Source organism: Lepidochelys kempii, chromosome 8 (genome assembly GCF_965140285.1).
Source record: "Lepidochelys kempii isolate rLepKem1 chromosome 8, rLepKem1.hap1, whole genome shotgun sequence".
Classification (NCBI taxonomy): domain Eukaryota; kingdom Metazoa; phylum Chordata; order Testudines; family Cheloniidae; genus Lepidochelys; species Lepidochelys kempii.
Genome location: NC_136387.1, coordinates 13834347 through 13852598, shown reverse-complemented (window position 1 = coordinate 13852598; position 18252 = coordinate 13834347). Strand labels below are relative to the sequence as shown.

General features: G+C 41.4%; 1 protein-coding gene and 1 long non-coding RNA gene across 5 annotated transcripts in view; one reads left to right on the top strand and one right to left on the bottom strand.

The window, feature by feature from the left end:
* Positions 1-18252, bottom strand: part of FSTL4 (follistatin like 4) — a 775101-nt gene that overhangs the window by 275975 nt on the left and 480874 nt on the right. The gene's annotated exons all lie outside the window — the stretch shown is intronic.
* Positions 2198-4887, top strand: LOC140916492 (uncharacterized). Its single transcript, XR_012160528.1, has 3 exons — positions 2198-2290; positions 3722-3761; positions 4817-4887. It is a non-coding gene; the product is annotated as an uncharacterized LOC140916492 (long non-coding RNA).

Genomic DNA, 18252 nt, shown 5'->3' with positions numbered 1-18252 from the left:
AGTTTAAATAACTAATGATTGCTGACTTCTGGAGTTGTACCACCTGGTGACAGCGGCTAAAGAGACTTATTTTTTAGACTTCTTAATGTCTACAGCTATGTCTACACTTAACCCACTACAGCAGCACAGTGCTGCCCCGCTGTAGCACTTCCGTGGAGCCACTCGCTACAATGGTGGGATGGATTCTCTCTGTAGTTAATCCACCTCCCCAAGAGGCAGGAGCTAGGTTGACAGAATTCTTCTGTCAGCCTAGCACTGTCTACACCAGTGGTTAGGTCAGCTTAACTACATTGCTCAGCAATGAGGATTTGTCACACTCCTGAGCAATGCAGTTAGGTCAACTTAACTTTTTAGTGGAGACATGGCCTATGTATTTTAGGGGTTTACACTACTTTTATACTTGTGTTTTAGGGTTTTATGTAGGGTGGCAGCATTGAGAGTGTCATTTTTATATTGGAAAGTCTTTTTTGAAGAACATACAGTTAACACATTTACAAAGCCAGGTTTTACAGCAGACTGGTTTGTGACAGTTAGAAATAACAATCAGCATTCCTGAATGCCTCATCTTAATGACAGGGAGGAAGACAGAAACTAATCTAGAGAAAAAGTGTATAGAGGGGCACTTTTCCAGGGTGAAAGGTTTGCATGTATCAGAGTGTCCACACACGTGTTTGTCTTCCTGTTTTACCAGCCTCCTGGTCACAGATAATTCTCAGCAGACACTTCAACGATCTGATCTTTTAATAAATATTTTCTTTTTCTTCTTCCAATCTTCTCATCCTTTCCACACTTTGTCTTAATTATTAATCTATTGTTGTCCAGTTCTTTCACTCTTGTTATAAGTGACAATATCTTTTCCTAATTTGTTCATTTGGGGAGGAGGAGAAAGGAGATGGGTAGGTGCATTGCTGAGTTTTTTCTCGCAAATGATATGACTAGTCTTCTGAGGTTTGCAACCTGCCTTTACACTAAGGTGTTCCTTTGATGGAAAACATACAAATAAAGACTGAGTAATCAGATTAGTTAATCAAGCCATACTAAAGAACACAGTAGCAGCTAATTAAAATATCCAGTTAATCATATTTTCTTCAGCACAGTCTGCTAAAAGTGAGCCAGTAAAGCACATGCTTTTGAAGGAGATATGGAATGAAATAAGACAAAAATATGCTTTTCTTTCTTTGAGAACCAAAATGTTCAGAAATCAAAACAAAATGGTGAAATTGTTTATTTAGCTTCTTCTATTTGCACTGAGTGTGACTTCTAGACTTTAAATTCCATGGATTAATCAGAGCATAGAACCCACACAGAGACAGGTATGGTCTTGTCGTCGATTGCTAATATCTGAGTGCAGTTTTACTCCTCATCACTATTGGTCCTGAGAGTTTCATTTTTATTCTTGAAATTCCTTTTACCTTGAAAATAAAAATGCTTCCTTTGAAGAGGAGGCAGCCTTTGTGCTGCCCATTGCCACAACATGCCTGCAAATCATGAAAGACTCTTGGCAGAGCAGAGCAAAACAGAGCCAATGTAACTGCTATTAAAGCCTTATTCCCTCCTGATGCTGGAGGGAAGATGACAGTGCATAATGTTGCCAACCATGACTTGGGTCTGCAGCAAAGCACTCTCAGAGCAACTTTCAAGTATGAATCAGAGCCTGCATGCAGGGAATATAAAGCAGCTTCTGACCCTGGTATGACAAAAGAGGTTTTCTGATTCCCAGAACAAGGGTTATGCATACAGCAAGAGTTATTACCATTAGAGGTTGTGATACAGTCAACCTTATGGTTGTAGGTGAAATAATTAACGGTTACTGCATCAATGTTACAGCTCACTCTCTGCATTAGCATTACTCCAATGCTAACCTCATCATGTTGATCCTGGCCCATGACACCTTATAAGGCTCTGTTTGTGTGTTCTGCTACTAAATTACATTGATAGCAGGTTAGCAACTGTGCCTTCCATACAAAACTATGAATCTCAAGATTCAGAGAGCTGGATTCTTTTCTCCCTCCAGCACTTCTTGCAATCATTGGTGTAATTCAATTGACTTTAATGCAGTTATTCCTGCCTCGCACTAGCGAAGGTGAGAGGACAATCCGGCTCAGCATGTTATACACATGCTAGAGTTGCCAGGTATCCTGTCAGATCTACTGATCGGACACCCTAAATCCAGTTACTGCAGGCGGGGGAGACAGGGAGGTGCCAGTCATCACCTGCACCATCCCCTAATCAACCGGGGCCACCTCCTACCCACGTTCAGCAGCTGCAGCTCCCAGCCACAACTCCGCAGGTGAGTTCGACTTGGTGGGGGGGGGGGAGGAGGAGAGGGGGAAAGCAGCGAGTGACTGGGGGGAGGGAGGAAAGAGGAGAAAATAGGGGCGGGTCCTTGGGGAAAGAGGCAGGGCCGGGGCAAAGCTTCTGGGGGAAGAGGCTGGAAATGAGAAGTGCTGGAAATGAGAAGAAGGGGCAGGGAAAGTTCCGGCACGCCTGCTGGTTTTTAAATATTACAAATCTGGCAACCCTGTACACACCATGGGGGGCTCGCTTGGCTTTCGCAGTTATCTGGAACGAAGTAGCTTTTTCTTTAAAAAAAAAAAAGTGCTATGCAGAACTTGCATCCCCTCCTACACTGATAGCTGTGATGTAGCTTGCTCAGGATCTTAAGGAGACCACTGTGTAACCCATGCCACCAAAAAAGTATAAAAGGGGGAAGCGTCACAAAAAAAGTTGCATTTGGCAACAGGCACCAGATGTAGACTGAGCCTGTATCTATAGGGTGGAGTGGGCAGCACAGAAGATGAGAAAACTGGGGTAGCAAGTTGGCTGGGGCACCTCGGAAGAGGCAGGGAAGGAGAAGGATATTGGGGTGGGCAGGAAGAAAAAATAAGTTACTAAGAAGCTGAGTGACTCTAGTTACCTTGGACACTCTGCTACTGTGCTGTGTGTTTGTCTTGCCCATTTATATTGTGAATCTGCAAGCTCTCTGGCACAGGGAATGGGTCTTACTGTCTGTGGGGGATGCTGTGGATGCTAGCAAGTTATTAATATATAATTTATTATTAATATTAGCAGATTGGAAGGAAGTGAGTAAATTACAAGATTTCAAACTGGCAGCATTAAACTAATGGGTGTGTTGGGTTTCTTTATGAGCTGGTTGCTTTTATATCTGGGCCCCAAAACTCTACCTCTTGGGCAAACTACTACTTACTCTATCTGCCTCTCTGTCTTCTGCAATGGAATTTTACATGTTTTGCATCATTCACCATCTGCAGTAGCAATTCCAAAATGTGAAATCTCTTTTTTTTTGGAAAATTTATATTAACATAAAAATTTCAAATGGGACCAGATCAAATCCCTGTACCCAAAGATCCCTGAACTTTGTGAAAATCTGGATCTGGATCCAAGCCTACCCCTAATGAAATCTACAGAAACCATGTCTTTAACCACGAAGAGCGAATGAAGGGAGGGTGAAGGCTTTGTGTAAATTAGTTTCCTTCCCTGTTCGACTAGTCTCCTGATTTTTAAATGAATGTTTCCCTCTCTCTGACTCTTCCTCTGCTTCTACATGCCTTCCAATGGCAACAGGGGATTTTTATTAAAGTTCATCCAGCTCTGATGAAATGGCGTGGACTCCTGTGATCTCCACTCAGCTGTCTGTCGCTGGCTGGTAAAACAGTCTCTTATTGTTTCTTTTTAAAGTCTTGATTGTTTTTGCTTCCAGAGAGAATCCGATTGAGGACAATATCTCCCTCATCAACAAGGTACATTTTAATATTTCTTGAAGGACATTGAAACAAATTTTGTTTCCAGTTACAGTAGTGTAAATTCAGACTTAGTCCATTGACTTAAAAGACAGTTTTAGGTTTCCCTTGAATGGTTGGTGCATATCACTGAGGCAGGAAAGTATATCATTAGATATTTGTGTTTTGTAGTTTACTGGCAGGATGTGAGGAAGTAAGTGTCTACAGAATAATAGGTGAGTGACCTACCATTACTATTAGCTAAAGGCCATTTTTACTACCCTTACTTGTCCTGAGTAGCACTTATTTAACTGAAAAGTTCCACTGAAATCATACGATACAATTTGAAATCAGTGGGACAAGTCACAGAAACAAAGAGCTTAAAGATCGCAGAATCCATCACTATGGTAGTTCCTTTGGCTTACATGATGGAGAACGTGTGTTTCTGGAGCTTGAGGACCAAGTTTCTAGTCCCAGCTCTCCTGTGTGTGTGATTTATGTACCAATTATGGCAATGAGTCTGCAGTCCATGGAACTGCTGCAGTGTGACTAGTTACGGAGGTATGACATATGAGCTGTGGCAAGGGAGGTCAGTATCTGAGATTCATACAGCCAATGCTGTGGAACTGTAGGCTCAGGAATCACAATTAGGGTCCTCTTGTGTTGTGTCATGGAAGACTATGAAATCCACGCGAGCTGTACTCATGAGGTTGGACTTTAAGCTGGGTTCACTCACTGTCATGCTGAGCAATGCTTAATCATTGAGTTCACACACAGTTGTATAGTGAAAGATTGACAGCTTTTTCGGTACTGATGAAAGTGTATGTGCAAAATTATGCTGTTCTCAAGTGAGTAAAAAGGAGAAAAATTCACTGCACTAAGAAAAGACCAAATTAATGAGGTTTAAGAGTTTAGATTGCCAGACTTTTGCTCAGTTCTGAAATTCAAGGCTTTGCACAACATTTAAGGACCCAGAAAATCCACTGCTTTAGCCTTTTGTCTGAACAAATTGGGTAATTATTGTGCCTGAGACATCAATTATACACTAATGTAGAAGTCTCTCTATTTGGATCTAGATGATTTTCCTCAAAAACTGTAAATGCCGGAAGGGAGATCCTCTTCCTAATAAAGGCCTCATCTTGCAAGGTAAGCTGGAGTGGGATTTGGGACCCTCAGCACTTTGCAGGATTGGGTCCCAAACTTGTGTTTAAAAAGGGATGTTGCAATCACATTTTATTGGATGAACAATGTATACAAAAACTTAAATCAGAGTCCAAAAGACATGTCAATTTCCCTGGCTGTTTTACAATAACTAAATCTATTTTCCAGTCATTTGTACTGCTCAACTTATTGATCTATAGCACCCAATAAACAATTGCAAAATGACTATTTTCATAGGTTGCTGAAGCCAATTTTGGTGTAATGCTAAAAATACAACTGTCCCTAGGTTGATACACACCTGCTTGTGTCATCTGTTATCCTTGTGACCTCATATCATTGCTATTTATTCAAATTTAGGAAGACTTGTTCATATCAAGACATAATGCCATGGGAAAGTCTGCTAGTTCTAGCTGTTGTATTTGCTAAATTAATAAGTAGGGTCTTTACTGATCATAAGTGACATCTACAGTGGAGCCTGCATTTTACTGATCCGATATGTCTCTGCAAGATGCCAACAGAAATATAGAGGATGCCAATAAAATGCTACATAATTCATTTAATTGCTTAGCGTCTGTGCTTTGTAATAGGTTATTCTGTGTTTTTATTTAAGCTCTGAAAAATACCAATTGGGGGCATTATACCAAAGGAAAAATGGGGGGGGGATTTTTAAAAAAGTGCAGGGATCACCTAACTCTGCTCTAACTGATGGCAATGGGAGTTTTACTAGGCCAACACTGAACATTTTGAAAATCTCACTGTAGAAGTCCAAGATTAATTAAAAAAAGCTAAAATGCTTCTTGGAAATGTCTATTATTATTACTATAATAATTTATCAGCTACATTTCTGGAGTTTGATAAGATTTCTCTCTCTCTCTCTCCTCTGCCCCTTCCCCAATATATTTCCATGTTCAGAAAGCCTCATGGTATATTTTTTCCAGTTCCTTCCCTAGCTGTGCCTACACCAAGTGTTCTACTGAAGCCAGTATGGCTCATTTACTCAGTGACAGCAGTTGCACTATCCTGTGGCTGCAGGGAGTATGTAAACTCCCGGGCACACAGCAGGCACTTGGTGCATATAGTCTGCCCATCCACAAGTCAGATTTAATAATGCTTTCATATTCACAACTAGAGAAGGGAAACTGGCTGCAGACCAGGAAGAAGGTGTCTCTAACCCTGTTGCTGCTGTCTGAATTTATTATTTGACTATAAATTTCCTAGATTATAATCATCCTTCCTGATTATCTGTGATTATGTGTGATGTACAGAACAGAAGACTCAGTAATTCTTTGTGTACATGGAGAGATACTCATGATGAGCAGCTTGGCACACCTGCTGCTGTGGCGAAAGATGCTATTCTGTATTGTGCATATATTTCATTATCCAAACCTGTGTTTTGTTTTGTTTCTATTTTCTGTGATGACAGTTGCATCAACATTGATTCTGACCTCTGTGTCCTAACAGCCTAAACTCCCTTCTAAATAGCCCCTTGTCCTCTTGTTTAATGCAAAGCTGCTGCAATCCCATGTGATATCTTTGGGGACCACTGTATTAAATTTATGAATGATTTATGTATGACTGTGTTCCACTGTATGTGGGTGGTGATTAAGGCAAGTCGGGGGGTGAAACCATAAACAACCTCAGAGAAGTACCACCCTAGGGTGGTTTGCATACACTGGTTGAAGTTGGGTTTTCCAGAGGTCATGAAATAAAGAAAGGGCTTTTGGAATAAATGGAGGAGTTTAAACAAACTCCTGGTCTTCCTTTGATTCAACAAACTGACAGGATCTTGGTTCCTAGGGGGACCCCAAACTTTGCTGAAGGATTGGAAAGACTGCCACCTACCACAACACCTGTGTTGGAGTTTGGGGTGACCTCTGGTAAGTGTTTAGTCAGTGTGTAGAAAACTTTTTTTCCTCTGTACTGCTTTTTTTTTTGCCATATGAATAAATGTACTTGCTGAGAAAGAGCTATGTGGTACCTTGTAACCATTGGCAATACATAGTCCATAGACGTGAGAGAGAAAGCAATACACAGGGGTTGGTCATTAGGTAGTCTGGTTTGCTGGTTTGACAGTATATGTCAGGAAGCTTAGAACTCCTGGTCAGAAGATAGTGAAACAAGGGTCTCTGCCCAGAGAGAGATGATGACTGAAGACCTGACTGGAGTGGACCATCGCAATGTTCTCTCTAATTTTTTCCATCCGTGTGCGGAATGAATTTTGTTATTCCAAATTATCAAGATAATGTGTGGATGTGCGCCATCAATAGAAACAAAAAACCTAGATACAATATATATTTTTTAAAAGTCATCATAGGGATAATTACTCCAGCCAGGTCAGGCATTTTAGAACTCACTACTCAAAGAATTAAATTTAAGCATAAGAGAGAAATAAGAATTATGAAATGCACAGACCAGTCAAAAAACTAAAATAACACACTTTGAAAAAATAAAATTACAGAGAATATATGTGCATTGCAGGAAGTATCAAGAAATAACAACACCACCACTACGTGTGTGTGTGTGTGTGTGTGTGTGTGTGTGTGTCATGCACTGCTCCTTTAAGTAGACTGGCACTCACCAGTCTGAACCCTGCTTGTTCAGATACAGTAGCAGCCACCAGCAAGCTCTGTCCCACTTTTGAGCCCTATTGTGTCCCGCATCCCCCCCAGAACTCTGCAGAGATGGGGTACGTAGGTAGGGGGATGCAGGGGGAGGGGGACACCCTGACATCACCGCCCCCTCCCCCCAACTCTGCACAGCAAGCAGGAAGCTTTCAGGGTATTGAAGTCTTTCCAAGAAAAATTGTCCCAGACAATCCACAGTCCTCTGCTTGGTCTGTGCCAGATCCCCAGGGCTAGTAGGGGAGCCTGCCCTCTACTCCAAGTTCAAGCTCAGGGGCCCTCCAGTTAGCAGGCAAGGCCTGCACTGCTATCCATTGCTGCTATTTCCCTGAGCTTTCTCCTACTTTCCTGGCTTCCCCGCATCTGGATTTGCCAGCCTCCCAATTCCCTCCTCTCAGGGAGTGTCATAAATATAAAGGGAAGGGAAAACCCCTTTAAAATCCCTCCTGGCCAGAGGAAAAATCCTCTCACCTTTAAAGGGTTAAGAAGCTAGGAGAACCTCGCTGGCACCTGACCAAAATGACCAGTGAGGAGACAAGATACTTTCAAAAGCTGCGAGGGAGGGAACAACAAAGGGTCTGTCTGTGTGATGCTTTTGCTGGGGACAGAACAGGAATGGAGTCTTAGAACTTAGTAAGTTATCTAGCTAGATATGCGTTAGATTCTGATTTTTTTAAATGGCTGAGAAATTAAGTTGTGCTGAATAGAATGGATATTTCTGTCTGTGTGTCTTTTTGTAACTTAAGGTTTTGCCTAGAGGGATTCTCTATGTTTTGAATCTAATTACCCTGTAAGGTATTTACCATCCTGATTTTACAGAGGTGATTCTTTTTTTACTTCTATTAAAATTCTTCTTGTAAGACCTGAATGCTTTTTTCATTGTTCTTAAGATCCAAGGGTTTGGGGCTGTGGTCACCTATGCAAATTGGTGAGGATTTTTACCAGACCTTCCCCAGGAAGTGGAGTGCAAGGGTTGGGAGGATTTTGGGGGGAAAGACGTTTCCAAACAACGCTTTTCTAATAAAAATAAACCCAGATAAACGTTTGGTGATGGCAGTGGAAGTTCAAGGGCAAAGGGTAAAATAGTTTGTACCTTGGGGAAGTTTTAACCTAAGCTGGTAAAAGTAAGCTTAGGAGGTTTTCATGCAGGTCCCCACATCTGTACCCTAGAGTTTAGAGTGGGGAAGGAACCTTGACAGGGAGTAAACGTGGACTACCCTCTGTTGTCCTTAAAACACCTCTGTCCTCCCAGGGAGTGACTGCAGCCTGCCTTCCTGCAGCCAACTTCTGTTGCCACCTCCTGGGCTTTATACAGCCCCCTCCCTCCCCCTGTCCCTGCCCAGCTGAGCCACATTTAATCAGCTTGTGCTCCCTGGATCCTCCTCCAGGTGCAGGCTGGGGAGCTAATTGGCCCACTTAGCCCCTTCAGGCCTTGTGCGGGGTGACACCCATCACAGTGCCCAGCGGGTCAGTGGATGAGAGTAAGGGAAGGAAATGTAAGAATATGAGAAAGAGAAAAGGGAAAAACAGACTGAACAAACATACAAATAAATGAAAAGAAATGTCACATTCCATAACAAACATAGTCTTAGCTAATAATGAAGTTGTGTGTTCTCAACAAAAACTAATCTTTCTGCAGTCTTTTGATATTAATGTGCCACAAGTAAATATGTTCATATTTACTGAGATTTCTGTTTTCTGAAATGTCAGAGTTCCTTTTGCATGTTGCAGGGGAAGATAGTGATAGAGGATGTGGAAAAAGCTGAAGTACTCAATGCTTTTTTTGCCTCGATCTTCAAAGACAAGGTCAGCTCCCAGACTACAGCACTGAGCAACACAGTATGGGGAGGAGGTGAGCAGCCCTTAGTGATGAAAGGACAGGTTAAGGACTATTTAGAAAAGCTGGACACTCACAAGTCCATGGGTCCAGATCTAATGCATCCAAGGGTGCTGAGGCAGTTGGTTGATGTGACTGCAGAGCCATTGGCCATTATTTTTGAAAATTTGTGGCGATTGAGGGAGGTCCTGCATGATTGGAAAAAGGCAAATATAGTGCCCATCTTTAAAAAAAGGAAGAAAGAGAACCCGGGGAACTACAGACCAGTCAGCCTCACTTCAGTCCCCAGCAAAATCATGGAACAGGTCCCTCAAGGAATCCATTTTGAAGCACTTGGAGGAGAGGAAGGTGATCAGGAACAGTCAACATGGATTCACCAAGGGCAAGTCATGCCTGACCAACCTGTTTGCCTTCTATGATGAGATAAATGGCTCTGTGGATATGGAAAAAGCAGTGGATGTGATATACCTTGACTCTAGCAAAGTTTTTGATACGGTCTCCCACGGTATTCTTGCCAGCAAGTAAAGAAGTATAGATTGGATGAATTAACTATAAACTGGCTAGACTGTTGGGCTCAACGGGTAACGATCAACAGCTTGATGTCTAGTTGGCAGCTGGTATCAAGTGGAGTGCCCCAGGGGTCGGTCCTGGGGCTGGTTTTGTTCATCATCTTTATTAATGATCTGGATGATGGGATGAATTGCACCATCAGCAAGTTTGTGGATGACACTAAGCTGGGGGAAAAGGTAGATACACTGGAGGTCAGAGTGACCTAGACAAATTGGAGGATTGGGCCAAAAGAAATCTGATGAGGTTCAACAAGGACAAGTGTGGAGTCCTGCACTTAAGAAGGAAGAATCCCATGCACCGCTGCAGGCTGGGGACTGACTGGCTAAGCAGCAGTTCTGCAGAAAAGGACCTGGGGATTACAGTAGACAAGAAGCTGGATATGAATCAACAGTGTGCCCTTGTTGCCAAGAAGGCCAACGGCATATTGGACTGTATTAGTAGGAGCATTGCCAGCAGATCGAGGGAAGTGATTATTCCCCTCTATTCGGCATAAGTGAGGCCACACCTGGAGTATTGTGTCCAGTTTTGGTCTCTCCACTACAGAAGGGATGTGGACAAACTGGAGAGAGTCCAGCGGAGGGCAATGAAAATGATTAGGGGGCTGGGGCACATGACTTATGAAAAAAGGCTGAGGGAACTGGGGTTATTTAGTCTGCAGAAGAGAAGAGTGAGGGGGGATTTGATAGCAGCCTTCAACTACCTGAAGGAGGGTTCCAAAGAGGATGGAGCTAGGTTGTTCTCAGTGATGGCAGACGACAGAACAAGAAGGAATGGTCTCAAGTTGCAGTGGGGGAGGTTTAGGTTGGATATTAGGAAACACTATTTCACTAGGAGGGTGGTGAAGCACTGGAATGGGTTGCCTAGGGAGGTGGTGGAATCTCCATCCTTAGAGGTTTTTAAGGCCTGACTTGACAAAGCCCTGGCTGGAATGGTTTAGTTGGTGTTGGTCCTGCTTTGAGCAGGGGATTGGACTAGATGACCTCCTGAGGTCCCTTCCAACCCGAATATTCTATGATTCCATGATTTTATAAGCACACTCTCCATTCCATTATCTAAGTCATTAATGAAAATATTGAACAGTGTCAGATGGAGGACAGATCCCTGCAGGAACCCACTAGTTTTCTCCTTTGTGCTTCTTCCTATTGCCTTTTATGTACCTTGCTAGGTGTCAACTTTTATGAGCTGCCTCAGGGCAGAACTCCTTTCTGTTTTCTCTACTTGTAGTTGGGTAGCACCCACAAAGAGAGAGGCACTATCCACATACATAAAGGAAGCCATAGCCCTTGGCCTACGGACCTTACTATCTTTTCTCTGCTGCATCTTTGGACTAATCCTGAGTAAGAAATAAGTACTGCATATCTGAAGCAGTGGAGGACCCACCACTCTGTTCCGTCACATAGTTTTGTGACTTTGATCTCCCAGGGAGGTCACAAACACATTTCAGAGGGACACAAACAGCGTCCCTCTCCTTACAGCTACACGGAAGGAGGTTCTCAAACTGTTTTCTGTTGTAACATAAAGCCCTGGTATGGAAAAGATTGAGAACCACTGATCTAGACAGATCATGGCAACCAGAAAGACGTTCAGGCAACCAGAAAGACGTTCCACATTTTACTGAGCAATTAGGCTCTTTTACAAAGTGATGGGGATTATATAAATGCAATGGAATTCTGATATACTAGGTGACAAGTTTGAAAAGCAATAAGGAGTCGTTCTCAGAGACAGAACTCTCATTGATTTACATGGATGCAGGATTCTGCATGGATGCCCGCATGACTAGGGAAGAAGGAAGCTGTAAGCAATTCTATACAGTCGAGAGAAAAGATTAAGCAGCAAAAGTAAACAGATGGCTGGGCTTGGACAAATTTATATCAAACATTAAACTATAAAGTAAGAAAGAGACAAAAATCAGAAATGAGGGAGAAATTAAAAGTGCCATCATTAAGCAGACTGCAAAGAATAATTTTAAAGACATCTGTACATGAATGTAAAATGCCAAGCAACTGCTATATGGAAATTAGACATAGATTGAAAAAGGGGGCTATTTATTTATATTAAAGGCGACATCAAAATGAGGAACTTGGAAGTTAAAAGAGTGTAAGTAATCTGAAGAATTTACTATTACAAGATACTATTGAAACAAAGAACTTAGTAGGATCCAAAAATGACGAGACACTTATAGGAAGAGCTTCTGCAATTACTTTAGAAAGGATAAACCCTCATAAGCCATGAGTTTTCAGGATAGAAACAAACCTCTCGCTGCCTAGGGTTAAGAAGAAAAATTCCCTGCAGGTATATTATATAATCATCTACTGTGAGTTTTATACCTTTCTCTAGTATTCTGCACTGTCAGCATACTGCACTAAATTGGTCATTGGCTTAGCTGGGTATAACAATAACAATTCTTATGTTCCCATGTCTTCAGATCAAGTAACATGAGGGTAAAAGCTGACACCTAGCAAGGGACATAAAAGGCAATAAGAAGAGGTGCACAGGAGAAACTAGTGGGTTCCTGCAGGGATCTGTCCTCCATCTGACACTGTTCAATATTTTCATTAATGACTTGGAAAGGGGAAGGAAGATACAGTAAGCAGCCAAAAAGAAAAGGAGTACTTGTGGCACCTTAGAGACTAACCAATTTATTTGAGCATAAGCTTTCGTGAGCTACAGCTCACTTCATCGGATGCATACTTCAGTCCTTTTGATGAAGTGAGCTGTAGCTCATGAAAGCTTATGCTCAAATAAATTGGTTAGTCTCTAAGGTGCCACAAGTACTCCTTTTCTTTTTGTGAATACAGACAAATACGGCTGTTACTCTGAAACCTGACATTAAGTAGCCAAAGATTCTGTTCATCATTCCAGAGCATATACGAAATTATGCAACAATATCAATAATCAGTTAGCCACATGTCTGTACAGCTTTGCTTCCATGAATAAAGTCTTCATCAATTGGAAAACAAATGACTTGTATGAGAAGAAATACACACAAAAACCAACCTCCTTTTGGATCACTGCCATTATACGCTGCCAACTGTTATCACTTTAAACAAGTGATAGACTCCAACGTTACACAGATGCTGCAAAAATCCCACCACACCCGAATGTGGCTCTATTTTAGATTCAATTTCTCAAAAGAAGCAAGTTTCTTTGGCAGTTTGAAAGTTTCCTTTTCAGTGGAGGTATGCTATATGCTGCATTGCCTATGCCCAAATCTGCTCTGGCAAATGAAAATGAAGCTTTTAAACTTTAAAATAGCCGAAGGTACTAGCTACATCTGAGAAGTGAGTCCAAAACTGCAGACTGCCACCTGCTCACATTTTTAGAGCGACACCAAAGTAACTTGTATTCTGATTTTGAACAACTCATTATGTAAAGTAAAATCTAATTGAAAGTCATCGTGGGACCACAAAAAGTCAGCACTTTGTCTTCCCATTCCATGCCAGAAAATCTAAAGCCAAAAGTCTCATGGGCTTCAGAGAGGGTATGAGTTTTTCATCTTAGCTGCCATTTACCCCAATTAGTGTGCAGTTCAGCCAGATCCTTTGCCAGTTTGTTGGAGTTTTTTTAGCTATTGAAAATCGGAAAAACATATCTAGAGCACAGCACATGACATAATAGATAACATCTACTAGCCACTGTTCTCCAGTGACCCCGAGACGGTACTGTGCTAGGCAGATCTAAGCTACAGACACAACTGAGGGATGATTTTCAAAAGGGCTCAGCATCTTAGGTGGATCTTTCTATTTGTAGGATATTCAACCATTTTTAATTTTTTTTCTATTCCCAAACAAAACTCCCGCCCCGCCTCCAACTAATTTCCCATGAAATGAAATCCCCAAAAATTTGTTTCAAGTCAATCATAACTTTTGGTTTAGATACAATCAAAACATTTCATTCCCATTTAGAACTTTTAAAACTTTGTATTTAATATAAAAATCTATTAATTCTGATAAGAAAAATTGAAACGTTCCATTCCACAAATGTTACGTGTCATCATTATTGAAACACTTATTTTTTTCAGACCAAAAAAACCATCAAGGCATTTTTTGTTGAAAAACCGTTTTGATGAAAATTTTCCAACCAGCTTTCATGCTCACCACTTAAAAATCTGGTCCCAAATGTCTCTTGAAAATAAGTGGCAGCAAATGATGGAGCAAACCAGTAACTTGTCTCTGAAAATAAACCTGCAAGGAATGAATCTGCTTAACTTTCTTACTGATCTCGTCTCAAGCAGCTTTGCATAAAGATTTAAAATCATGAACAAACCCCACTTCTAAGTCCATTCACACCCTCTGGGGACCAAACCTACTGGCCCTGTCTTCCCCTCACCCCACTGAGACATTGTTTCTGGCTTCCAATTTTTGTTCCATTAGTTTAGCAGCATGAGAATAGAGGAAGATTAAAGTAAAATGACAGAAAAAAACATCTTCTAACTTAGAACTTATTCACAATTTCCTGTCTAATTAATTTTTTGTCATTTCTCCATTCAAGTGACATTTCTCACATTTTGAGAGGGCAACAAGCCCATGTTCAGGCTTTAGCACATTGGTGGGGGGAAAAGGGTCTGATGCTCACTGTTATATGGAACAAGTGGGAAAGTAATGGAAAGCTCATACACTGGTCGGTATGGTGCTGTGTCCATGACTTCCATGCTGCATAAGCATACACTTCAGATTCCAGACAGCTAATCAAATTTCATTAAATCTGTCTAGTATTCTGTGGTGCATCAGAAACTTGAAGATGATCATGCATTTCAGCAGCCAACCTGCCTGTCATTTTGTTAATACAATCTACAGACTGCAGCATTTTCAATAAAGAAGCAAAAAACATTGCTCACTGACCTGCCTTTCCAGTCACAGGAAGGTGATTTCAACTAAACTGTGCAGCAGAAGAGAAAACGAATAGCTGTCTTAAATAACTGAGATATTAACATAGACAAACATGACCCTCAATAGAGAGGTTTAGAAGAACTAACTGCTCTAACTACAGGATACAAATTGAAAGAACTTGTTGGATGCAGTTTTAGAACATTTTATTTGCTGATATAAATATCTAGTAAAGTCTGGTTTCAGAGTAACAGCCGTGTTAGTCTGTATTCGCAAAAAGAAAAGGAGTACTTGTGGCACCTTAGAGACTAACCAATTTATTAGAGCATAAGCTTTCGTGAGCTACAGCTCACTTCCTCAGATGCATATCGTGGAAACTGCAGCAGGCTTTATATATACACAGAGAATATGAAACAATACCTCCTCCCACCCCACTGTCCTGCTGGTAATAGCTTATCTAAAGTGATCATCAGGTGGGCCAAGCTTATCTAAAGTGATCATCAGGCCCACCTGATGGCCCACCTGATGATCACTTTAGATAAGCTATTACCAGCAGGACAGTGGGGTGGGAGGAGGTATTGTTTCATATTCTCTGTGTATATATAAAGCCTGCTGCAGTTTCCACGATATGCATCTGAGGAAGTGAGCTGTAGCTCACGAAAGCTTATGCTCTAATAAATTGGTTAGTCTCTAAGGTGCCACAAGTACTCCTTTTCTAGTAAAGTCTGTCAGTTTCTTTAGTCCAAGGCACATTCCATTTCCTCCCATAAAGTGGGTCAGAATTTGCCTCCGTTACAGAATCTTCCCATCTTTACATAGGTGGCCAAGGGGCCAGGCCTGTAACAGACCCAGTAAGAAAACTGGAATAGTAAAATTCCTTATTTTTCCTTCCCTTTGGTGTATTTTTCCTTCCCATGTGCCCCTAAAACGTCTGTTATGTAAATACAATGATGTGGTTTCCCTTATAGTCTCTTTCTGTGTCAATACTGACAGGCAGACATGAAGTTCCAGAAATATTCCTCTTTTCCACCTTCATCTTCTGCAAGTACCCTATGCAACAGTTCCCAGTCCCCCTCCACTTCCCACTGGCAGGTTCATTAATTACCTTCATTGAGGAATTAAATTAAGTTCCTTGTTTTTCCAGCATAGAGTGCTTGGTTCTTCAGTCATGCATTTCTATAGCAGTTAGGCTATCTCAACCTAATTCCCAGTAGACATCTGAACACACAAACTCATTATACAAATGAGCCTAATGGGTCATCTTTTGTCCAGGGAGATCCAAAACTGGACGAGAAATGATACACCAGTGAGGAGTAAAGTGAAGTAGTACTCTGAAGTAACTCACACACGGTTGTCTGCACTGTGTTTTGCTTTAGCTGGAGCTATCAGACCCTCACTTTCAGGAGTTCTAAAATTTACCAAACTTAAAGAAATGATCATTTAGAAAAGAACTGTTTTTCATTCAAGTGACTTCTTTACATTTTGTTGCCAAAACAAAGGAAGATATTTGCTGCAGGACAAAATTTGTATAAGCAACTGTGACAATCCAGGTCCAGATGGGGCATGACGGGGAAGGGGAGGGAGAACAGAAAGTTTAAACGCCCAAAATAAGCAGTTAAAAATCAAGAGATGGTATGCAATGTTATTGTACCATAAAATGTACAGAGTAAGGTCTATTGGGAAAGCTTATAATGTTCTAAATTTGATCATCATTATGAGCTATGTATACAGGCTATGGTTATGGATTTATGCATTTGTGTACAGATAGAACTGTGCTCATAAACTTTGGCTCCACCTCTCAGCTGGGAGGCGAGCCATCAAATGGAGAGGCACCTCCAAAGCCAGGTGCTTATGCAAAACCTGACTCAAGTAATGATCCATTGTACAACCCAAGAAAAGACAAATGATGGGCCATTAGAGTTAATGGAAAGACGTTGAGACAACTGGGAATTTCCCCCTCTCTGAATAACAATCATGAGTCACAATCCAGGAGAGGGAGGAAAAGAAAGGAGAAAAGCCTTTTAAAAAGGAGACTTGAAACTGAAATTTTCATCCAGAAACTGAGGGACAGCCTCTAAGTGGGAAGCTGTCTGTGAAACCATGGATCCACCCAACAGTTAGGGGTATGCAGGGAAACTATTCAAAGGCAATAGATAACTTGTATTAGAAAAGGGATTTTTATCTAATATAGAAGCGTAAAGCTGGAGGTTGCATCTTTGTGTGTATTTTCTGTGTGACTTGTATGTGTTTGCTTCCCTTATTATTTCATTTTTGAAGGAGAATCACGAGTCTTCAAGCTTTTGCAATGCAAGTCAAAAAAAAGTTTTCTAGACTTGAGATGGAATCTTGCTGTTATTTAGGTCTTCTTGTTTTGGAAGATCCTTGTCCCCTTGAATATAATGGGATTCCCAAAGGATTCTCATGTCACAGCAGATTTGCGGGGGGTGGATATATATCCATACAGGAAGCCATGGCTGTGGCGCTAATTCTGCTGTGCCTGTAATGATCCACGTGGCAATGTTAGGTTGCGAGTTGACAAGCAATGTGTGGGAGCTATGTGTCCAGACAGGTGAGCAGAAGGGGTCCATAGAATTTGTGGATCAGCTCTGAAGGTTGTCCCAGTCAGTTTCTAGACAATATTGACACACAGCTTTATTTTATCATGACTATTTTTCCAGGGGCTAGTGCTATGTGGGGCTTCGGTCTAATGTTTTGGGCTGGGACTGTGTCTTATCTACTGATCACAGAAGTCCACATGCAGTTCCACCCTAGTCTTTTGATTATTTAGATGGAATGATGACACAACAGTCTTGGCATGGTTTGCTTTTAGCTAACAATATAAGAAATATTCTGCCATTGTTTAAAGTCCATGGTTAGGATTTGTTCTATGACAGGTAAATCCTGTGCCTGTTTAGTCAGAGCAACATCATTAGCATAGACAAATTTCTGAGATGATGTTCTGGGAAGGTTGCTGGTATAAATGTTGAACAGGTTCAGTATTAGGACTGGTCCCTGTGGTAGGCTATCACTGGGAGTTTGTGACCTGCTGACGTAGTCACCAAGGAAAATGTGAAACCTATGCTCCTAAGAGATGGTTGAAAAAAAATAATTAGGCTTCTAAATCACCTCGGTGCTTTTGCAAATTTTGTCATTGGTCAGTCTTCTATCTTCCATAGAAATGTGCATTGAAAACTCTTTGCTTTATGTCTAGGCTACTGGTACTACTAACGGACCCATTCCAAGTAAGTTTTGCCATTTAATGCATTTTCTGAGTCTGTGGTACTCTTTAAACCGAAAACCGTACAGGGCAGAGACGGTCTCTTACATACATTTAGACAGTGCCCACCACAATGGGCCCTCAAGGCACTACTATAATACATAACGATAATAATAATTTCTAAGAAAATATACTTCTGGCAGTTCTTAGTTTAGCGAAGGTGCTTTTAGATAACACTCAGTAGTTGCACTAGCCTCCCTACCTCCCTTTATAGGATATA